A 24729-nucleotide genomic window follows, 5' to 3' on the forward strand; every position below is an offset into this window, starting at 1 on the left:
GTTGTGAAGATCTTTTTTGTACAGTTCTTCTGTGTATTCTTGCCACCTTTTTAATATTTTCTGAATCTGTTAGGTCCATACCATTTCTATCCTTTATTGAGCCCATCTTTGCAAGCAATGTTCCCTTGGTATCTCTAATTTTCTTGAAGAAATCTCTAGTCTTTCCCATTCTATTGTTTTCCTCTATTTCTTTGCATTGATCACTGAGGAAGGCTTTCTTATCTCTCCTTGCTAGTCTTTGGAACTCTGGTTACATTGTATGAAATGGCTTTCAAAGACCACTTCTACAGAGAGACATGAAGGAGGTCAAATATAGTGAAATAAAGATGGCACAAAATGACACAAAATGGTATTGACATAAGAGAAATAATAGTCCAGAAATGAAAGGCTCCATGGCAGTGATTATGGTAAGATACCGATGAGAGTTGTTGTTGACTGCAACCAGAGGGTTTAGCTAGCAACGGCAGAATTATGATGCTATAAATCTGAGTTTCTCAAGGGAAGGAATGACAGAGCTATTACATTAAAAGTTTGTCAAAGCTCAATCTAGGAAAATCAAAGACATCCTCTTTTCTTCAACCTATGTTCTTTATTAGATCCTCTATGTTTCTACAATGAAATATGGTACAAAGGCCCAATACTGAAGAGTTAAGGAAAAGAAAGGTGAAAAATATACAGAGATCTTATTCTTTTTTTTAGTTGTAGTGTTTTGCTTGGTTGAGTTAAAAATCATTAGATTAATGTATCCTTGGAGTCCCAGTAAAAATCTGGAAATCAAAGAAGACTGAATAAAATCAAATGCAAAAGTAAATTTATTAGAGCATAAGGAACATTCTTATAGCACTTGAAACACATTTAAAGTAATTAGTAAAAAGTGAATTTTCTAATAAAATTGTACAAATTCCATTAAAGTAAAAATTATAGACTATAATTTTTTATCATGTAATATTCTCATCTAAAAAATTTCTCTAGAGCTGTAACACTAAGAGTATAGAATCTTATTATTGTTTTTTGGACTTTGTTACCCAATAAATCATTTCACCATGTTCCTCTTAACTTCCATAATTATTTCACTTAAAAAAAAATATTTTTTATAGGCTTACCTCAGAGATATTGCAAGTTTGGTTCCAGACTATGGCAATAAAGTAAGTATTGCAATAAAGCAAATCACATGAATTTTTTTATCTCCCCATGCATATGGAAGTTATCTTTATATTATGCTGTACTCTATGTCTAAAAAAAGTAAATAATTTAATTTAAATATGAGTTATTGCTAAGAAATGCTAGCAATCATTTAAGGCTTCAGTAAGTCATAATCTTTTGTAATTCAAAAATCATCGAAGAGAGATCACCATAACAAGTATAATAATAATGAAAAAGTTTTGATAATTATGAGAATTACCCAAATCTGATACAGAGAAGCAAAGTGAACAAATGTTATTGGAAAAATGGCACCAATACATTTGCTCAATGTAGAGTTGCCACAAGCTTTCAATTTGTAAAAAACAAAACAGAACACAGTAAAGCAAAGCAAAATAAAAGGAGGCATGCCTGTATATGAATCTCAATTAATTTTTGGCTGTCTTATCACCCACACCACCTAAGAAAATCTGAGACCCTTTAGAAATTCTGGGAATTCCTGGGATGCCGTGGCCATGCTTACAGTGGAAGCATAGGAACAAAAATGTAACTGGATCAGGGCGTTTTCAGCCACTTCATCACATTATCCCCTCACTTCCTACAAGTTACCACACTGTCCTTTGTTTTCCTCTTCTCTACAATCTGTCTTTCTCCCCCTATACACACCTCATGGTATGAAAAGAAGGCACATTTCTTACCCTCCAATAACCCACTTATTCAGCAAACACTTACAGAGCATCTGTTATTTGAAAGGCAGAAGGAGGAGTGTGAGCAAGCAGAAAAGAAGCAGTGTCCTAAACCAAGGTGCTTTGGACTAAACCAAGGAGCGTTTAGTTCAAAAGGGACTTGAGTCTTGAAGAGAGAGTGGGAATTTGATAGTAAACAGGGAATAAGGGTTCCATGTTAAGCAAATAGCACAAATAAAGGCTCCTGTAGGTTAAAACTTTATCTTGAGCTCCATGAAAAAGGGGTTCTGGAAAAAACCAGAACCACTTCAATAGTTTCTTGTGATGATAGACGGGGTGAGCCTGCTTGACAGCTGCCATATCCCACTCCTCTCCCTTACTCTCTGTTCTTCACTGGCAAACTTCTCTTTTCCCTCCTTCAGGAAACCTTTCCTGACAAAAAGAGCATCCCCTAGGTACTCTCTTGGTGCTTCCCAGACGGCACTAGTGGTGAAGAACCTGCCCACCAATGCAGGAGACATTAAGAACAGCGGGGCCGATCCCTGGGTCGGGAAGATCTCCTGCAGGAGGGCACGGCAACCCACTCCAGTATTCCTGCCTGGAGAATTCCATGGACAGAGAAGCCTGGAGGGCTGCAGTCCATGGGTCGCAAAGAGTTGGACACAACAGAAGTGACTTAACATGCACAGGTACTCATCGCAGCTACATGTCCTTATTTCCCACCTCTATCACACTGTTTTACTATGATTTGTTTGTCCTTTTCTTTTTGCTGACCTTAGTGGTCAAGACACTTGCTGGCCTTAATGCCTTGAGAGCATGTGTTAGGTCTTGTTTGTTTCAGTGTCCCCAGTGCCTCCCATAGGGTCTGACATATAGTAGGTACTTACAAACAGTAAGGGGCTTCCCTGACAGCTCAGTTGGTAAAGAATCCGCCTGCAGTGCAGAAGATCCTGGTTTGATCCCTGGGTTGGGAAGATCTGCTGGAGAAAGGAAAGGCTACCCACTCCAGTATTCTGGCCTGGAGAATTCCATGGACTGTATAGTCCATGGAGTTGCAAAGAGTCGGACACGACTAAATGACTTTCACTTTACAAATGTTAAATTCCCTTTCTATTGACTGGGGTTTTAGTCATAATGGGAGTAAACACACCAATTTCCAGAAGCTTCTTTGCACTGCTGAAATATGGCAAGGTACTGGGAGGAAAAAGTCACTTCCTGTGGAGTTTTCTGAGGGATGGAGAATTTCTGTAAGCTGGCCCAGAAGCTGCTAGCCCTATTGTCTCTCACATCCCTGGACATCCTGCATCCTTGGGTGGGCAAGGCCCTGGTATAGCTCTAAGATGCTAGAATAAACATCTAGGTACTAAGTTGTTTGAAATCAGAGTGAATGTTGGTATTTGGTACAGTTTTAATTTTGTTGGGTCATTTAAGACTTTCACTTATCATTTATTATTGCTCTAATGATGTTTTTCCACATCTGCTCCATTCACTGAGATCACAGTTGAGAATTCCATTGTGTTTGTCTATTCTTAAGGCAATTATGTTACCCTGAAGTGGCTACCCTGCCCAGGGGTTATTTGGAGGGCTATGGAAGGACTCTCTGAGAGAATTAGAACTTGATCTGCCATGTGTTTTCACATATTGATGTCTTCAAGCAATCATCCAAGGTCAAGTTCCTTACTGACACTCTAAGAAGATGTGTATTCTCAGTGGTGATGATGAACACAAGAAGTGTCTGAACCTGCCAATTAACTATTGTCAAAAATAACAGTTTGGCATAAATTATACTGTAACTGAAGTTGTTTTTGGCAGATTTTTGTTCATCACTTAATGGGAGAATATAATTAGCCCTATCTGGTAGGTCAATTCTTTCAGTCACTTAGGGGCATATTCTTAAGGTTATTCATATTGACAAGTCATTTGGTTGCCGTTTTGCTAAAGAAAATCAAATATTCTACATAGAGTATACTGAGATTCCTTAGTTTAGGAGTTATGCTAGAAAAATTCCAGATTTCAATTACTTGTCATCTGATTTTTTACCAGATTTCATAAATGGTAAAAAAAAATCTAGACATTTGACCTCAAAGACAATATCCTTTCCACTGAACCAAATTAACAAATTCAAATACCCTTTAACACTGTCTAAAGCAGCTCAGCCTGTATAATTTCTGTGAAACACACAGACATTTAAAATTTTTTCTCAATATTTTTAGCTCAAAAATTTTAACCCTCTTCTTCTCCAAACCTTTCATGAGAACTATTTGTGAATTTTCCATTTTACATCATTCTCATAAGTATTCCCTGATGGTGAAGGACAGCCACCATCTGTAAAGGTTTACTGGACTATCTATGTGTCTCATTACATTGTTGTAAGTAATTTAGAGCTATGAATTTTGTATTGATATCTGCACTGAAGTGTGTGTGTGTGTGCACACACACATGCTCAGTCACTCAGTCGTGTCTGACTCTTTGTGACCCCATGGACTGTAGCCCACCAGGCTTCTCTGTCCATGGAATTTTTCAGGCAAGAATACTGGAGAGTTGGTTGCCATTTCCCACCCAGGGATTAAACCCAAACTCTAAACACAGTATTGGCTCATTCCTAGTATTTATCCCAAATGTGTTTATAAAGATTCTTGAAATTCTTGGAAGAAAAGAAAACCTTAGAGAAAATATTATTTTTGAACATTTTTCAAAGGATGGGATTTTTAGAAATGTATTTGGCATAATATTTAAGCTAATATTTTCATTAAATAAAAATAGCCAAATTACTTTCAGTAGTATTCAGAAGACCAAAAAGTAACTTGTGTTTACCAAATAGAAAATGACAGAGACCAATGGGGAAGAAAAAAAAAAATAAAGTGAGCATAGCCTTTTGGGTGATTTAGAATTTGAGAAACAAAAGCAAAAATCCTAAACTCATATTTTATTTAAGGGAAAAGAAGCTACCCCATGCCAGATATTTTTCAGAAATTCAATTTGGAAAGGAGAATATTTAGAAAATATAAGTCAAGACAAACTAGGTTTATACTAAAAATAGCCATCAATAAACTTCTATGTTCTCTATTTCTGCTATTGGTATTTGAGTGGCTCAGGTGTGGACATTTCATTAAGAGAAACATTCAGAAAACTGAAGATAAAACGCCATGAAGAGAAAATAAATAATAAGAATTATTAAGGGAACAATGGAATTAAATTACGAGGAAAGATTAAAGTAGCAAAGAATGTCTAGCTTTGCTTAGAAGTGACTCAGGGGAATGATAATAGCAGTATACAAACATTTTAAAGGTGTAAAACACTGAGAGAAAGAAGAATTATTTAGCATTATGCCACATGAATGCAATAAAAAATAACAGGATAAACTCAAAAAGGTTATCGAAAAAAGCTTCCAACCAGTGAATACTTGTGGATGACTCAATGTTTACTCCCACTAGAAGTGCTTCAGGTTTTAAACAGTGAACTTTCTGAGCAAATAAAACAGAAAAGTTCCTCTTTGTTATTACTTATTAGTTTCTTCACTTGGGGGAGATTCCACAATCTAATTAAAGTAAATTTATATAAGTTTAAAGTAGGGAATTGGCTTGCTTAGCCAAGGGCTCTTGCCAATAGACTTTGCTTACCCTGTTCTGGTTCACCTTATCTGGCAAACTCTTTGAGGCTCAGCTCACATATACTATGAGAAGGCTTTGCCACACAGGTGAGGAGTGGGCCTTTGAGCTGGACCCTCCCAAGGCAGAGGAGGATCCCTGCTCCCTAGCACAGAGCACAGAGTGTGGATCTGAGTTTACTTGCTTGTTTCACTCACTGCACCCTGGTTTCCTTCAGGGCAAGGAATGTGTCCTTACACCTCTCTGCACTCCTGACATTTCTCAAGGCATCAAACACAGAGTAGGCACTCTGAGAAATTTTATCACCTGGATGAATGAATGAGAAAAAATATATAATTAATGATGGCGCTATTTAAATTTCTCCTTTTGAGTACATTACTTTGGTCTTTGGATAACTTTGATAACGTTTTTTACAAGTGTGCTTAAAGATGTCTTTGGAGGGGAAAGAAAAAGAGAAAGATTATGAAGTGAACCTCAGGATCTCTACAGAATAGATTGTGGTTTTGATGGCACTATGGATCAAAGCATGTCCTTTGTGAGCCTAGGTGCTCGATTTCTCTTATTACCTGACAGTAAATCTATAACATCACATTCCTTTGTGATGGCTACAAACAGGGTTGGCTCAGTATAGCTACCTGGCCAAATTTGGTCTGCCACCTGGTTTTGCATGGCTTAATGCCTAAGAATGATTTTTATATTTTTATAGAATTGAAAAAAATCAAAAGAATATTTTGTGATATGTGAAAATTACATGAAATTCTTACTTCAGGGGACATAAAGTTTTACTGGAACACAACCCTGCTCATTTGTTTACATATTATCTGTAGGTGCTTTTGTAACAGCATAATTTGAGGAGCTGTGATAGAGGTCATATGGCCCGAAGCTTCAAAGATCTCCCTGGCCCTTTAAAGAAAAATTTGGCTGATGCTTGTTCTAGAGAATAGAGTTTTACCATACTCTTGAAAAGGGCTTCTCTGGTGGCTCAGATGGTAAAGAATCTGCCTGCAATGCTGGAGACCGGGGTTCAATCCCTGGGTTGGGAAGATCCCTTGGAGGAGGGCATGGCAACCCACTCCAGTATTCTTACCTGGAGAATCCTCGTGGACAAAGGAATCTGGCAGGCTACAGTCAATGGGGTCGCAAAGAGTCAGACAAAACTGAGCGACAAAGCACAGCACATACTCTTGAAAAGGATATGTTATATCATGGTTGATAAATTAAATCTTTAAACATTTATTTTAATGAGATCATTTAGACAATTATTTTCTGGTTTTCCTACTTTCTGTAATGTGGGTGAATAACTATGCTTAAATTTGACACTAAACATTTAGAACTTTTCAAAATATAATTACATTTAATTGAATGTCTTTGGAGTTAGACTCAGCCCAAATGAAGCAAAAATTTCTAAAAAAAGTGATTATGTGTTTCATTAGAGATCAATAATGATGTAATTACTGGTCCATTTTTACTGAAGTAAAATTGTTTGAGAAATGCACAGTATATTTCAGAGAGAGTATTTTAAAAGATAAAGTCTGGCTTGAAAATCAAGGTTACTGACTTTTGATTCTGGTTAGTAGCAGTAAATCACTGTAGTCACCTCTTCAATCATAAAAGGAATCAGAATAGAGCCATAAAAGTGTAAGACAGATTGCACTAGTTCAAACAAGTGCTTTGTCTCCATGGTTTTCTGTCTCTGTGTCAGACAAGAACTTTTTTAGGAGGTAGAGGAGCTGAGCTCCATGAATCTGACTTGAAAAACTCAAGTGAGTAGGTGGCACTTTTTTTTTTTTTTTTTTTTATTGCTAGAAACCAGCTACCTGTTAACTAGCTAAATATTTATATTGAAATACTTTGTATTTTCATCCTGTGTTACCTTATAGAAACTCAAAGTTACTTGACTTCATAGCTTAGAATTCCTATAGTTTTAAGTAAAAATAAACTTCCCTAGAATTACCAATGCAAAGAAGGTGAAAATCAGGTTGTTCTCAAGTTGGTTGTTTCACCCTGGTCTTTTATTGATATTTGGCATTAACAGATCAAATCCATCAAAACTACTCAACAGGTTTTTACAATTACTTTAATTACTTGAGTTTTTAAGGAGGGGTGTGTGGGTGAGTGTATGTGTGTACATATGTGTGATTTATATGTTTCTAAATTCAGTTGTATAGTTTTTCAAAGTAGTATTAATCCTTTTTGTGAGATCTTATTTTTCACCTCAGGTAAGATCATAATGGGCTTTGTCAATCTACTTTGTTGTTGTTCAGTTGCTCAGTAATGCCTGACTCTCTGCGATCCTATGGACTGTAACCCACCAGGCTCCTCTGTCTATGGGATTCTCCAGGCAAGAATACTGGAGTGGGTTGCCATTTCCTTTTCCATCTACTTTTCTAGTGATTAAATTTTTGAGCCTAGCAAAATGATTTCAGTACTATAGAATAAGAGAATGAAGAAAAAATGACATTTGAGATATTATTTTCTCCTGTTTATATATCATGGTATAAAAACTATTATTTCTCCTCCCTTGCACTTTTACTTAGTAATAATTTAGAATTGATGGGAAATAAAGTGTTTTTCATTGCTGACTTTAGTAATGCATTTAACACTTAATTTATCAAATGACTATCAAAGTAAGAATAAAATCCAGGGGATCAGCTGTATGGTAATGGATGGAAAGTCATTTTTTGGTGGTAATCATGCTGTAGTGTGTACAGAAATATAAGTAGAATGTTGTATATATGAAACTAATATAATGTTATAAACCAGTGTTACCTCAATTAAAAAAAAAAAAAGTGTTCCCAAATAATGACAGCTATCTAGGGCATTATTATATACCTGGCATTCTCCTAAGTGCTTAACATAAAATTTTACTTTATCCTATCAATAGTCTAATGAACCAAGTACTATTGTTATCCTCATTTTATAAGATGGGCAAAGAATGTAAGTTGTCTAAAGTCACACGGTAATGGTAGATTCAGGATTCAAATTCAAATTCTTTAAATCAAAAGTCCAAGATTTTAACTACTATGCTACATTGCCTACCAATCATTCCTGGCAACTTTTTAATCATAAATTTTGGTTTTAGATCTTTGGAACAACACATAATATTTAAAACATGAATATGTTTGAGAAGATACGGTTGGCATATATTGAGTATTTCAAGATTGCCAGGAGAAATATCAATAACCTCAGATATGCAGATGACACCACCCTTATGGCAGAAAGTGAAGAAGAGCTAGAGTCTCTTGATGAAAGTGAAAGAGGAGAGTGAAAAAGTTGGCTTCAAGCTCAACATTCAGAAAATTAAGATCATGGCATCCGGTCCCATCACTTCATGGCAAATAGGATGGGGAAACAGTGGAAACAGTGGCTGACTTTATTTTTGGGGCTCCAAAATCACTGCTGATGGTGACTGCAGCCATGAAATTAAAAGACACTTACTCCTTGGAAGGAAAGTTATGACCAACCTAGACAGCATATTCAAAAGCAGAGACATTACTTTGTCCACAAAGGCCCATCTAGTTAAGGCTATGGTTTTTCCAGTGGTCATGTATGGATGTGAGAGTTGTGCTGTAAAGAAAGCTGAGTGCAGAAGAATTGATGCTTTTGAACTGTGGTGTTGGAGAAGACTCTTGAGAGTCCCTTGGACTGCAAGGAGATCCAACCAGTCCATCCTAAAGGAGATCAGTCCTGGGTGTTCATTGGAAGGACTGATGTTGAAGCTGAAACTCCAATACTTTGGCCACCTGATGTGAAGAGCTGACTCATTTGAAAAGACCCTGATTCTGGGAAAGATTGAGGGCAGGAGGAGAAGGGGACAACAGAGGATGAGATGGTTGGATGGCATCACCAACTCAATGGACAGGGTTTTGGGTGGACTCTGGGAGTTGGTGATGGACAGGGAGGCCTGGCATGCTGTGGTTCATGGGGTCGCAAAGAGTCGGAGACGACTGAGCGGCTGAACTGAACTGAACTGAATTATATGTTTGACTATAGGCCTGTGGCATTCACTTCTTATAATTCCATTTATTTTTCACAAGAGGATTGAAATGTAAGATTCATAATTCCTGTTTGTGAAATAGGAAATGAAACCTTTAGGAGGTTAACAGTTTCCCTGAGTTAAACAGGTAAAGTGACAGCTAGAATCCTAGCACAGGGTGACTCATTTCTGGATGAATCTGGCTAAGAGTTTCTGTTTCCTTTAGTGTCCTCTAGATAAGGATTCAGACCTTTTCACAAGCATGCTGTCAAGTCATAGTCATTCACAAATTTAAAGCTTTTCATTTATAACCCAGCCACTCCACTCAGATCCTTGCCAACTGGGAGCTTCCTAGTGAGCTGGGACCCAACTGAATGGAGGTGTAACTGTGCAGCAGATATATTCCTATTTATGTGGAGACTTTGAGTCCAAAGATCATAGACTTGGATAAGCAAAGCATCTTTGTAGGCAGGAGAGAGAGAGAGAGCGTTTTACCTGCAGAATACAGGCTGAGTTGGACATGTTAAGAGAACAGTTTCATAGCTAACATTAGCAGTGGTTATCCAAGGAAAGGTCAAAGAGATAACCAATTTGTATTGTTGCTATAGACTGAATTTTTGTGTCCCCCCACCCCCCGGCCCCACTGCCAAATTAATATGTTGAAACCTAATCCCCAATGTGATATCATTAGGAGGTTGGGTCATTTGAGGATGATTAGGTCAGAAGAGAGACTCTGGAAAGTTCCCTCATCCCTTCCATCATGTGAGGACACAGCAAGAAGATGATCTTCTATGAACAGGAATCAGGCCCTTGCCAGATGCCAAATCTGTGAGTGCTTTCATCTTGGGACTTCCCAAGTCTCCAGAACTGTGAGAAATAAGTTTTTATCATTTATACATCATCCAGTTAATAGTACTCTTTTAGCAGCCCAAACAGACTAAGACAACTGCCTATCTACCAGGTACCAGAAAATTCATATATCAAATTCTACAGTCAGTTCTATTATTGATTCCTTAGAATCACCCTAAGGTGTGGTTGTAACTGTGTCCACTAATTGAAATCATTTCATTTAATTGATACATGAATTAAAGTCAGAGGGCGAATAGCATTCCTGAAGTTGTGTAGTTGAATTCAAATTCAGGTCATCAGACTCAAAGCCAATGATCTTTCTACTGAACTAAATGTGTTCTTTTGGAGAAAGACATGGGTAGGTGTGCAGGAAGAAAATGTGATGTCATTGGTGCTACATGGCAGCCAACTCATGTCAGATATGCCAGATATGGTGAAATGAAATGGAGACAATAGATACTCACTGATTTCTTCTTGGAGTTAAAGGCAGTGTATGAAAACCAGAAGGATTCAAAAAGACATGCAACACACAGCCTGCTTTCAAGGGATTTATAACTTAGGGAATATTTAAGGGTATCCATATCGTTTGTCTTTCTGAACCTGTGCTTGTTAACTTCTATCTCTTGGTAGAGGTTAGAGTTAGAAATGCCTTGGACTTTGGAGTCCAAGAAATGGTTTGGATTCCTCCAGGTCATTTAATAGCTATTGGATTGTGGGTACCTTGAGGAACCCTTTTGAACCACAGATGCTCTGTCTGTAAAATCAGCAGGACTTACCTCATGAGGTTGAAGTGAGGGTTCAGTGACATCTCATATAACCATATCTGACCCTCTGCTGGATACAAGATTTCTTTTCCTTTCTTCAGCTTACTCTCACTTGGATGCTAATTCTAAAAGATTAGGTCACCCTGCTAGGTTTTGTGGTTGGTGGAAGATTACAATACATAATACTTGTTCTTAAGTGCTTTTTTTTTTTTTTTCTGACCATATCACACTACATATGGGATCTTAGTTTCCTGACTAGGGATCAATCCTGTGCCCCCTTCAGTAGAAGCACATTCTTAACCACCGGACCATTATGGAAGTGCTTGCCCTTAAGTAATTAAAGTTTTGATGGGATAGTCGAGAGCAAAAATAGCTCTAATGGCAGATAAGATAAGTTCTATAAGAAAGGCACAAAGACTGCTGTGTAGATCTTAAGAAGCAAAAGAAATGGAGAATGGGGAAAACCTTGGTGTCACTGGGGTATGACTGAAGTCTTGAAGGATGTTTAAGATTTCAACATGAGAGATGGTGGGAACATTATCAGTAGAGATCAACTAGGTGCTTTGTGCCCCATTTCCCATTTGGGGTGAAATAATTTTATTTAAATTATCACATTGTCTTACATGGCAACCATCTGGAAATTTTAAGTAAAAAGTGGACAGCTTGGATATGAGGTGATATGTCATTGTGATTTTGATTTGCACTTGCAAGAAAAAGAAGTGCAAATTGGCAAAATGGTTGTCTGAGGAGGCCTTGCAAACAGCTGTGAAAAGAAGAGAAGCAAAAGGCAAAGGAGGAAAGGAAAGATATACCCATTTGAATGCAGAGTACCAAAGAATAGCAAGGAGAGATAAGAAAGCCTTCCTCAGTGATCAATGCAAAGAAATAGAGGGAAAAAATAGAATGGGAAAGACTAGAGATCTCTTCAAGAAAATTAGAGATACCAAGGGAACATTTCATGCAAAGATGGGCTCGGTAAAGGACAGAAAAGGTATGCACCTAACAGAAGCAGAAGATATTAAGAAGAAGTGGCAAGAATACACAGAAGAACTGTACAAAAAAGATCTTCATGACCCAGATAATCACGATAGTGTGATCACTCACCTAGAGCCAGACATCCTGGAATGTGAAGTCAAGTGAGCCTTAGGAATTATCACTACAAATAAAGCTAGTGGAGGTGATGGAATTCCAGTTGAGCTATTTCAAATCCTGAAAGACGATGCTATGAAAGTGCTGCACTCAATATGTCGACAAATCTGGAAAACTCAGCAGTGGCCACAGGACTGGTAAAGGTCTGTTTTCACTCCAATCCCAAAGAAAGGCAATACCAAAGAATGCTCAAACTACCGTACAATTGCACTCACCTCACACACTGGTAAAGTAATGCTCAAATTTCTCCAAGCCAGGCTTCAACATAACGTGAGCCATGAACTTCCAGATGTTCAAGCTGGATTTAGAAAAGGCAGAGGAACCAGAGATGAAATTGCCAACATTCACTGGATCATCAAAAAAGCGAGAGAGTTCCAGAAAAACATCTACTTCTGCTTCATTGGCTATGCCAAAGCCTTTGACTGTGTGGATCACAATAAACTGTGGAAAACTCTTCAAGAAATGGGAATATCAGACCACTTGACCTGCCTCCTGAGAAATCTGTATGCAGGCCAGAAAGCAACAGTTAGAACTGGAAATGGAACAACAGACTGGTTTCAAATTGGGAAAGGAGTACATCAAGGCTGTATATTGTCACCCTGCTTATTTAACTTATATGCAGAGTACCTCATGAGAAATGCTGGGCTGGGTGAAGCACAAGCTGGAATCAAGATTGCCAGGATAAATATCAATAACCTCAGATATGCAGATGACACCACCCTTATGGCAGAAAGTGAAGAAGAACTAAAGAGCCTCCTGATGAAAGTGAAAGAGGAGAGTGAAAAAGTTGGCTTAAAACTTAACATTCAGAAAACTAAGATCATGGCATCTGGTCCCATCACTTCATGGCAAATAGATGGGAAAACAATGGAAACAGTGAGAGACTTTATTTTGGGGGGCTCCAAAATCACTGCAGATGGTGACTGCAGCCATGGAATTAAGACATTTACTTCTTAGAAGGAAAGTTATGATCAACCTAGACAGCATATTAAAAAGCAGAGACATGACTTTGCCAACAAAGGTCTGTCTAGTCAAAGCTATGGTTTTTCCAGTGTTCATGAATGGATGTGAGAATTGGACTATAAAGAAATCTGAGCGCCGAAGAATTGATGCTTTTGAACTGTGGTATTGGAGAAGACTCTTGAGAGCCCTTTGGATGGCGAGGAGACCCAACCAGTCCATCCTAAAATAAATCGGTCCTGAATATTCATTGGAAGGACTGATGTTGAAGCTGAAACTCCAATACTCTGGCCACCTGATGCAAAGAGCTGACTCATTGGAAAAGACCCTGATGCTGGGAAATATTGAAGGCGGGAGGAGAAGGGGATGACAGAGAATGAGATGGTTGGATGGCATCACCAACTCGATGGACACGAGTTTGAGTAAACTCCAGGAGTTGGTGATGGACAAGGAAGCCTGGTGTACTGCAGTCTGTGGGGTCACATAGTATCGGACACAACTAAGCGACTGAACTGAACTGAAGAATGTAAGAAAAGTTTAGCATCTCTCATCATCTTATTATCCAGGTTTAAGTACTGTGAGCACGTGTTTTCTTGTTAGCCAATTGTAAACATTTTGTCATTCGTTCAATAGTCTTGAAAATAAAATGAATTCATACTATTTCATTGTATTTATGATTAGAATGTGTAATTATTGCTCTATTTTTGGATGTCCAGGTGATTTTCAATTATTTGCTTTCATAAATAACATGATAAATATCTTTGAACATAGATCTTTGCTTGTATGTTTGATGATTTCTCTTGACCCCTAGAAATGGAATTGGTAGTGTGTTTTAAATGAGCAAGTTCTTGTTAAAGTTTATCAGATTTATTTTTAGAGTGGTAATATCAATTTGCTCTCCTGCCAACTTCAGTAGGACTTCACCTCTCAGAAAGCAATGTACCTCTGGTGTATATGCTTTTCTTATGCCCATCTCCTCTCCGATATGGTTCCTATAGTTTTCTGAATATAAGAATTACAGAATGAATGTATATGAGGTATCCAGAGAGGCAGGGTGATGCTAGCACTTAGTGACCAGACATAGCAAACTCATGACAGAGAGATGGTGCAAGGTTTTGATTGGTTCAGGTACTGGATTACTGAGTCAGGGGCTGGGAAGAGTGGGGCAGAGGGGAGACCATCTGTCTGTCTCCTCAAAAATGTTGGTATTATTTCAATGGGAAGACTATGGCAAGCTCCAGTTCAGATTCTACTGGCCTGTTCCTTCCAAATTTCATGACAGTACCCCAACTTTTTTTTGTCTCACATTTTAATGATTTAGCTGTGTGTGTGTGTGTGTGTGTGTTTATATGTGTAGGTATCTTAGAAGAAGAAGCCTAAAAGAGGTTATATCAGGGATTGACACTCAGATGCTCTTTTTTCGGTTTTTATTTCCTTTAGTGTGTGTTCATTAAGTTTGATCCTCCCCAGCTAGATAGATGGAATTGACAAAATAACCATGTATAAGTTCAGGATGTATAACATGATGATTTGATATGTGCTATATACTGAGAAATGATTACTATGATAAGGTTAGTTAACATATTCGTCATCTCACATAATTAACCTTCTTTGTGTGTGTGGTGAGAACATTTAAGATATTACTCTCTTAGCAAATTCCAAGGATATAATGTAGTCCTATTAAGTATACTCACTATGCAGTATATTGGATCTCCAGAACTTATTATTTTGTAACTTGAAGTTTGTACTCCTTGGCCAATTTCTCCCCAACCCCTATCCTCCAGCCCCTCATAACCACCATTCTATCCTTTGTTTCTGTGAGTTCAGCTTTTTTAAATTTCTGTGAGTTCAACTTTTTAAAATATAAATGAGATAATGTAGCATTTGTCTTTCTTTTTATGACTTATTTCAGTTATCATAATGCCTTCAAGTTTCATTCATGTTGTCACAAAAGGCAGTTTCTTTCCTTTTTGGTGACTGAATAATATTCCATTTGTGTGTATGTATATGTGTGTGTGTATAAAATCTTTTTTGTCTATTCATCCATTGATGGGCGCTTAGGTTGTGACCATGTCTTAGCTCTTGTGAATAATGCTGCAATGAACATGGGAGTGCAAACATTTCTCTGAGATAGTGTATCATTTCATTCAGATAACTACCCAGGAGTGGAATTGCTGAATCACATGACAGTTCTACTTTTAATTTTTTGAGGACTCTCTGTACTGTTTTCTATGGTAGTTCCACAAGTTTACATCCCTACCAACAATGTATGAGAGTTCCTTTTTCTCCACATCCTTGTCGACAGTTGCTATTTCTTGTCTTTTTGATCTAACATCTAACAGGTGTGAGGTGGTATTTCCTGATTATTAGGAAGAGCATTTGAACAAAAACCAGGAGACATGATTCCTTCACTAACCAACTGCATGACTTGAACAAATAATTTACCTCTCTTTGTGCCTGCATTATTCATTGAAGAATCTAACTTGTCCACAAGGTTGCTATAAAAATCAACTGGATAACTAAAATAATGAATGTGTAAACAAGTTAAAAGTTAACATAAATTTAGTGGCTAAGGAGAGTAATAATCCATAAACTGAAATGTTTCACCATTAAACTGACTAAGTCATTTTTGGTTATAACACATCTTATTAAAGATTAAAACAAGGTCATGCAAAGGATATAAACAGTATATTATTTTGCAGCAGAGAGACAGGTATGTATAATAATGTACTTAATATTTTGCTGGTTGATATGGATCATACAAAGATAATCACCAAATGATCTTAATAACTCTACAAGGAAGCAGCTAAAAAGGATATTAGTAAACATGTAAATTAAAACATTTGAAGGATGGATTGGCAAAGAAAAATGTCTAATACTCATGTATATTGAGCATCTCAATGTGATTTTGAGTGATTCTCAGAAATGATTCATTTCCTCAATCATTTAAGAGTATTATAGAACCCAACCGGAAGTTATTTTAATGGAAAATTTCTTCTGTGCTTTAAACACTGAAGAATAGAGAAGGCATATTGACTATGCCCTCATAAAAAGAGACTCTTTCCAAATGGATTGTTTTCAGTGAGAGTATTTAAGGGCTTCACTCATAGCTCAGTTGGTAAAGAATCCACCTGCAATGCAGGATACCCTGGCTCAATTCCTGGGTCAGGAAGATCTGCTGGAGAAGGAATAAGCTACCCCCTCCAGTATTCTTGGGCTTCCCTTGTGGCTCCACTAGTAAAGAATCTGCCTGCAATGCGGGAGACCTGTATTCTATACCTGGGTTGGGAAGATCCCCTGGAGAAGGGAAAGGCTATTTTAATTAAAAGGTAATATGAGCTTGTTCAGTCACTAAATCGTGTCTGACTTTTTGCAACCCCATTGACTGCAGCACACCAGGCTTCCCTGTCCTTCACCATCTCCTAGAGTTTGCTCAAACTCATGTCCATTGAGTCGGTGATGCCATCCAATCATCTTATCCTCTGTTGCCCTATTCTGCTTTCAATCTTTCCCAGCATCAGGGTTGTTTCCAGTGAGTCGGCTGTTCACATCAGGTGGCCAACGTATTAGAGATTCAGCTTTAGCATCAGTCCTTCCAATGAATATTCAGGGTTGATTTCCTTTAGGATGGACTGGTTTGGTCTCCTTGTTTTCCAAGGGACTCTCAAGAGTATTCTCCAGCACCACGATTTGAAAGCATCAATTTTTAAGTGTTTCACTCTGTTCCCATGCTTACTGGTAGTTAGTTGGTTTTGAATGTGTTAACCTCTCAATTTATGACTTATAATTTCAGTTCTCAGTTCTAGTAGTTTTTTTTTAATTGATAATAATGTTGGTTACTCATATTTATGAAAGGATTAACAAGATAATAGATAGTTATGGAGCCATTGGCTGTATTATGAATATCTTGAAGTCATTGTTCAGAATGGCATTTGAGCTAGGTATATCCTTCACAGGAGAACAACCAAAAAGGCTTATTAATACAACTTTTTGACAGAAGGCGGTAGGATAGAACGATAGTATATAGCTTTTGTATGCTTTTGAAATTTAATAGTCTTAATTCTTTGAAACATACAGGTAACATGAATGTTCATAAAGGACCCTCACCACTCTTTTCCTAAAGTCACCTATTATAAACCTAATTGAAACTTAGAAGTAAGTTTCAGAACAATAGAAATAAGCTTCCCAGAAGAAGTCCTTGGAAAATTAAATTTGCTCTTTTCTACTCCTTTAATGATTGTGGGTTTGTTCTAATTTCATTGTTGAGTCTATCAGAATATCAACAGGACAGATAGCACACACATGAAAAGCAGTTCAGACAAGGGCAATATTGAAAACAAATCAAAGAAATATTTTCCTTTTAGAAGTAATACTGCAGTACTGCAATTCAGATGTTAGAAAGTAAAAACATTTATTTAAATTGGTGGCAATCTGTTGAACTAGATATGCTGACTCCAGAAAACAGATACAAGGCAAGTAGCAATATTTTATATATATGTTTTAAATCTGTTTTGAAAGATGTGGCTGAAGTTCTACATGCAAATTTCTTTTCTGATTGTTCAGATCAGAACAGGAAGCACATTAGCATAAATTAAGGTGAAAGGAACAGGATCTTTCTCGTTTTACTCCTCCTCATTTTTCTCCTCCCTCTTGTCTGCCAACAAGAGGCACTGATCTAAGATTTGTAATATTGCTCCCTAATTTCAAGAACTGTGATTTAGCAAGTGTTTACTGTAGTTGTATGTGCTATATTAAGCCATATATATATATATATATATTAACTATATATATATAGTTAATTTCATCCTCACAGCAGTCCCTAGAGTGATTCTCTCCATTTGACAGATGAGGAAGCTGAAATGAAGACAGATTAAATAGCTGGTGCAGAATTGTGAGAGGTGGTGTCACACCAAAAGCCCCTGCTCTTTTCCAATCCACTCCACTCCCCCACCTCCCTGTGTGTGGTTGCTGTGTAAAGATTGTCATAGAGAGGAAACAAATGAAACTAGAATTGCTTATTATCATTCAAAATATGGCTAGATTAACATGAAACAACAAATAGTGAAATGTTACACATTGTAGAAAAAATAATAAAATCCTATCTAGTATCAATTGCACTAGTAATTGGAGAAGGAAATGGCAACCCACTCCAGTATTCTTGCCTGAAGAATCCCATGGACAGAGAAGCCTGGTGGGCTATGGTCCATAGGGTCGCAAAGAGTGAGACACAACTGAAGCGACTTAGCATGCACGCACTAATAATTGTAAGGATTCTAGTAGTTGCAGGGCACAGGCAAAGCAGGAAGTGGTCTGGAACCTCCATTGTGCACCCCAGGTCTTTTCTTGCTGTACCAGTATGTATATCCTGGGCCAAGATAAGCAGGTGTGTAAGTGATGTGTGCAGTTTGCTTCACTTAGAAGAATCTCCATTGTATGCTAGAGAGTTCCATAGTTTATGTGACATTTTCTATCCCATAAATCTATAGATTCCAAGTCTGTTTACTATAAGCAGTCCTAGGTAGTCCAGGTACATCCTCCTATAAGTATTCTATAGATAAGTACTCTTCTGTTAGTAAATACCTTTTTTTTTTTAAATTGAAGTATAGTTGTTTAAATGGTGTTAGTTTCAGGTGTACAGCAAAGTGATTCACTTGTACATACATATGTATCTTTTTTTTTCCTAAGTAAATACCGTTTATCATCAGAGATCTGTATATTAGCATGTTGACAAGGAGATTTCTTTCTGAAGTTCTTCATCCCCTTCTAGTCCACCCCACAATTCATACGCAATAACGGAAGATGATGGATTGCAAACCTACTCTTTATCCATTTACTACCTGCAAGCTTAGAGGAAGAAAAGGTAGCTACTATTCTCTTTTCAAAATCAACTACTGGCTTAGAATACATCAGGCAAAGAAAAGGAAAGGGGTAGGCTCTGGCTTATTGCCACGTGCAGATTCCTTCTTCATTAGACCAGTCAGCGTGAGATCCCAAGTTGTGCTGACCAGCTTCTTTTCTCAAATGGATTTGATGTTGTTAAGCTGGCATTGGCATAAAGGGATGTGATCACATCCCTACCTTGTTTGCCTAAGATGTGCCTTTTTCTCCAGTTGACTCCTGCCATTTGGTTCTTCTTCTCTGAATCCTCACTGTCCACAAACAATTATACTAAGATTAAGAAAGTGCCTATTTGTCAGATACTCCTCCAAGGTCTCTTTACAGTAGCTCATTTAATATTCAGAAAAACCCTATGGGGAAGATGCTATTATACCTGTTTTATAGCCAAGGAAACTGAGGCACAAAGCAGTAAGATAATTTGCTTAAATTAAGGTCACGTAGTCAAGCAGAGGTAGAGTGAGAATTGGAACCCGGGTGGTCTGGCTCTAGAGTCCATGCTTTTGAGCACTGTGCTCTTGCCTTCTCTATGAGAACAGCTCTGTGTGCCTCTCCTCTGGTAAAACCTTTCTAGGATGCTCCAGGTAGTGGTGTGTTTTGCACTACAAACAGTGTTTACTCATAAAAACACCTTCTCATGTTGGTTTTAGTATCTTAGGGTCATTGTTTACAACTCTTTTCTATTCCCATCATAGTCAAACACCAGGCAAAGCGTCCTATTCGTGGCATCATCTCTTTTTTTTTTTTTTTTTTTTACCACTTGACCTGTTGGTTGATTAATTTCTTTTCTGTAGAAAAAGTGATTTAAAATATAAATCTCACTTGCCTGCTTATTATATAGAGACTAAAAAAAATACAATTTACAGTAGAGGTGGGAGAGTTAAATGAATCCCTTTATCTCCTCTAAATGTGGCACTGTATTTCTCCATTACATCAGTGAAGGAGAACTATGTATCACACAAAAGTTTATTTTTTCTTTGAAACCTGTTTGAGGGCATTAGTGTGAACAGTAGGTAGAGAATCATAGTTATACCAAAAATGGTTAACCATGAGACATAGTAGCTTTCATATTTTATCCATGTAAAAACAATTCTCTTAATTAGAATTTCTCTTTTGCTTTTTAAGAAACACATACAGCTTCAGGAATAAGAAGAGAAAATTGAAGCTGATGAGTTTTTCAGGATCTCTAGCAGAGGAATTTCTGTGTGGATTTTTTAAAGGATTCTGTAGAAGGAACATTGTTAAGCATTTCATAGAATTTCTTAGGAACCTCTATATTCTGAGCAAAGCATGATTGTGCCTCAATCTGAGGACAGGGAACTCTGAAATGAAACACAGCTGGCCTGATATTTTTAAGAAAATTGTAAGGGAGACACTATGTGCAATCAATTAAATTGTTCTTTTCCCCTTTTCAGAAGACAAACAAATTGTAAAAGCAGAGTTGCTGCTGAGAATGTAAATTGGCTAGAGTATCTGTTTATGCTGTTAGATTTATGCATAAACTGTAAATGGCACAAACAAAGTCTTATTGACCTTAGTAGCTAAGCAGTGATCCAAAACAGTCTTGTTGCATACAATTTCATGCTACCAACCAGCAGCCTTAACATTTCAGTTTTGAGGGTCGAATTCTCTTACTGATTTAAAAAGAACTTTGACAAGTTCATATAATGTTGCTGTCTAAAAATTTTTACTCACCATTTCAAATGAGTGTATTTCCTGTGTTTAATAATGGCATTGCCCAGGATGTGTTTGGATTTAATGGTTGTTGGCATTTAATGGTTGTTGTCAGCCTGAAAAGAAAACAGATTGCCCCATATCATTATACCACTAGTAAATGTTAACTCCAGTTAGCATATAATTGAGATCATGATGAAAAACAATGAGTGCAGAAATTGATTTAAGAGCATAAATTTTTATTCATCAACTGGTGTCAGTTTGAGCAGAGCCAAGAAATTGGAAATTGAAATAGAAAAATAGGAGAATAAATTCTTACTCCTACATCAAGGACACTTGCTTACTCATACAATTATAAATAATTTAACCATTCAACAGCAAATACTTAAGCATGTTCTGTTTGTAATGCCTATGCTAGGTACTAACAACAAAATAGTTAAGATTCAATTTCTGTCTTGAGAGCTTGGTTAAATGGCTGTCACTCTTAACTATTCTGTGAATGATGCTTGATATTTTTTTCTTAGTACCAAAGTGGTAGATGGATTCTCCATCCCCAAACACTGTTTTGAAATTCCTACTAAGAAAATAATAAATTGTAGTATTAGATTGGAGGTACTTTGAGTCATTGTTTCTTTCCTTCTCACTTCTTCCAGAATTTTTGAAAATTAAGAAAATTATATAAAAATATAGAAGACAGTTGTGAAAAATTAATAAAGTAGAGCCATCCGTCACCCCAACCCCAATATAATATTTCCCTAATTTCCATTTCTTGGCTACCTGAGTACATATTTCCACATGCTTACAATCATATAACACATTCTATTTTCTATCCTGCTTTTTCTTTAATTTGATGTGATACATAATTATACATTTTAATTAATAGATTCTTGGGAACAGTTTTAGGTTTACAGTAGAATTGGGCAAAAGTATAGGGAAATCATATATTACCCTCACCCCATGCCCCCTACAGTTTACTCTATTAATTTCTTGCATTAGTAAAGTGCATTTGTTACAACTGGGGAGCCAATATTGGTACATTGTTAACTAAAGTCCACAGGATACATTGGGGCTTACTCTTTGTGTACATGTATTCTTTGATTGATGGATAAACAGTGGTACATGTAGAATATTATTCAGTAGTAAAAAGAAGCCTAGAAAAGACATGGAGAAATCTTGAATGCATATTGCTATGGGAGAGATGTCAATATGGAAATGCTAAACACTGTGTGATTGCAACTCTATGACATTCTGGAAAAGGCAAAAATAGGGACACAGTTTAAAAAGGTATCAGTGATTCCAGAGGAGAGCGGGGAGGGAGAGATGAATGAGTGCACACATGGATTTTTAAGACAGTGAAACTTTTCTGTATGACACCATAAGGGTAGATACATGTCATTAAACTGTATCAAAACCCATAGACACATAATTGTTATACTTCTAAATAGTCTATAGCATTCTTGGTTGAAAGCAACAGAAATGTAGCTAATTTAAGTAGAACAGTAGCTATTAAAGGGTATTAGATAACTTCTAAAATTGCCAGGAGGGCTGTAATTGGCTAGAGAGCCCCAAGCAAGGTCCCAGTCAGGTCCAGCATGAGGAGGAAGCCACCAAGCACTAGACATTAAAGCTTGCACTGCAGATAGACTGGCATTGATTGGTAGATACCACCTGTCATGGGTTGCATTGAAGTGAAGTGAAGTGAAGTGAAAGTCACTCAGTCATGTCTGACTCTTTGCGACCCCATGGACTATACAGTCCACGGAATTCTCCAGGCCATAATACTGGAGCGGGCAGCCTTTCCCTTCTCCAGGGGATCTTCCTAACCCAGGGGTCAAACTCAGGTCTCCCGCATTGTAGGAGGATTCTTTACCATCTGAGCCACAGGGAAGCCCCTGTGGGGGTTGATTTGGGCCCCCAAAAAAGAGAAGTTGAGGTCCTAATCTCTAGTACTTCAGAAAGTGACCCCATTTAGAAATAGTTTCAGATGTAGCTAGTTAAGATGAGGTCAGACTGGAGTAGGTGGGGCCCCTAATCCAATATGAATGATACACCTGTAAGAGGAGAGAGACACACAAGGAAGAGATGGCCACATGATGATGAAGCCAGAGAGTGGGGGCTAAGGATCACCAGCAAACATCGGAAGCTAGAATAGACAAGAAATTATTTTCCCCTACAGGTTTCAGAGGAGACATGGTGCTGCCCACATTTTGATTTTGGACTTCTGGCCTCTAGAACCATTAGACAATAAATTGCTGTTGTTTTAAGCCACCTAGTTTATGGGTCTTTGACATAGCAGCCCTAGCAAACTAATACATCACTGATCACCACTGTCTCTAGAGAGAAACTTTCCCTGGCTCCTCTTTCTGACTCACCAGCTCCTCTTTAAAGAATGGCAGGAGCATCTGAACAGTAAATTGTGGAACATATGTCCATGCCCTAGCTATAGGGAAGGCTGGGAGAATGAGGATCTGGCATTTTATATTTCTGTAGCCTCTTACCTTACACTCATAAAATATGCAATTCTCCCAACATTAGGGAGGGGCTCAGATGCCAGGCAACCAAAAGGAAGGATTGGAGTCTGATATCATTGACTTTATAGTTATGAATTTTAAGGGCTATATAATATTCCGTCATGTTGATGCCATTTCTAAAAAGCTTTTTCTATTTTTATTGGGCAAAGTAACTTTCAGATTGATACTATTTTATGTGGTAACATATGTTTGCCTGTATGATTTTGCTTCTGTTGGGCCATGTCTTGAACGGAATATTGCAGCCTTCATGACTCCCAACTACATATTCATATTTTTTTTAAATGTCTCTCACTTTATAACTTAATGGATAGTATATGTGTGTGCCTGTTTGATCATTATCTTAGGTTATATTGCTGTTGTTTAGTTGCTAAGTTGTGTCTGACTCTTTTGAGACTCCGTGGATATAGCTCACCAGGCTCCTCTGTACATGGGATTTCTGGACAGGCTAGAATACTGGAACAGGTTGCCATTTTCTTCTCTATGGGATCTTCCTGACCCAGAGTTTCAACCTACATCTCCTGCATTGGCAGGCGGATTCTTTAAGAATCCGCCTGCCAATGCAGCAGATGCAAGAGGGCACATGGGTTTAATCCCTGGGTCAGAAAGATCCTTTGGAGTAGGAAATGGCAACCCATTCCAGTATTCTATTCATGGGCAGAGGAGACTGGTGGGCTACAGTCTATGGGGTTGTAAAATGTTGGACACACTGAGCATAATCATCGTCATCATCATTTCCTTAAGGCTGTGTTGATTTGCATTTGCTTGATCTTTAGAAAGGATAAATGTTTTTCCATACATAGTTTAGTGCAACTCACTCAGTCATGTCCGACTCTTTGTGACACCCATGGACTATACAATCCATGGAATTCTCCAGGCCAGAATACTGGAGTGAGTAGACTTTTCCTTCTCCAGAGGATCTTCCCAACTACATGGTTTACACTTTGAATTTCTTCTGATCTGATTTTATTGGTGCCTTGCTATTTCTTGAAGGATATATTTAAATAAACACTTTTTAGGTATTAGTCCTGAGAGGCTTTAAGTTGCTGCCAGTGTTTTTGCTGAGAATCAACCAAATTGTATGTGAAATAGCTAAGAAAATAATCCTGTTTGCCCCAAGTTGTATTAATTAAAATATACGAGGAAGTCCTTTTTTTATGGCATGCCTAATATGCCATAAAATGCTTAGCAGTGCCTGACCTAGGGGAAGTACATTGACATGCTCAATAAAATATCAATAACGCATAACTTTCATGTTATTTTTATGTTGTGGGTATTTTCTATTTTTCTTAAGGGAAGTGAAATCAAAACTTTATTAATTCATTGTTTAAACAAATAATTCCTGGAGGCAAGAGACTGCAGCAGCACAATAGATGATTCAGCAATGAACATGGGTCAAGTGGCTTTGAATTGAGTACAAGAAATGAGAAAACTTGCAAAGTTTACATTGTGATAGTTTCTTAAAAATGAAGAACTGTGATACAATGTGATAAGCCTCTT

The 24729-nt window shown here is 37.5% G+C and overlaps 1 protein-coding gene and 1 long non-coding RNA gene across 2 annotated transcripts in view; both read left to right on the plus strand.

The window, feature by feature from the left end:
- Positions 1 to 24729, plus strand: part of LHFPL3 (LHFPL tetraspan subfamily member 3) — a 589331-nt gene that overhangs the window by 83180 nt on the left and 481422 nt on the right. The window lies entirely within an intron of this gene.
- On the plus strand, positions 2314 to 7865 carry LOC145524135 (uncharacterized). The gene is made up of 2 exons (XR_014067229.1): positions 2314 to 6301; positions 7791 to 7865. It is a non-coding gene; the product is annotated as an uncharacterized LOC145524135 (long non-coding RNA).

Source organism: Giraffa tippelskirchi, chromosome 10 (assembly GCF_054371585.1).
Source record: "Giraffa tippelskirchi isolate mGirTip1 chromosome 10, T2T-mGirTip1v1.2.pri, whole genome shotgun sequence".
NCBI classification, from domain to species: Eukaryota; Metazoa; Chordata; class Mammalia; order Artiodactyla; family Giraffidae; genus Giraffa; species Giraffa tippelskirchi.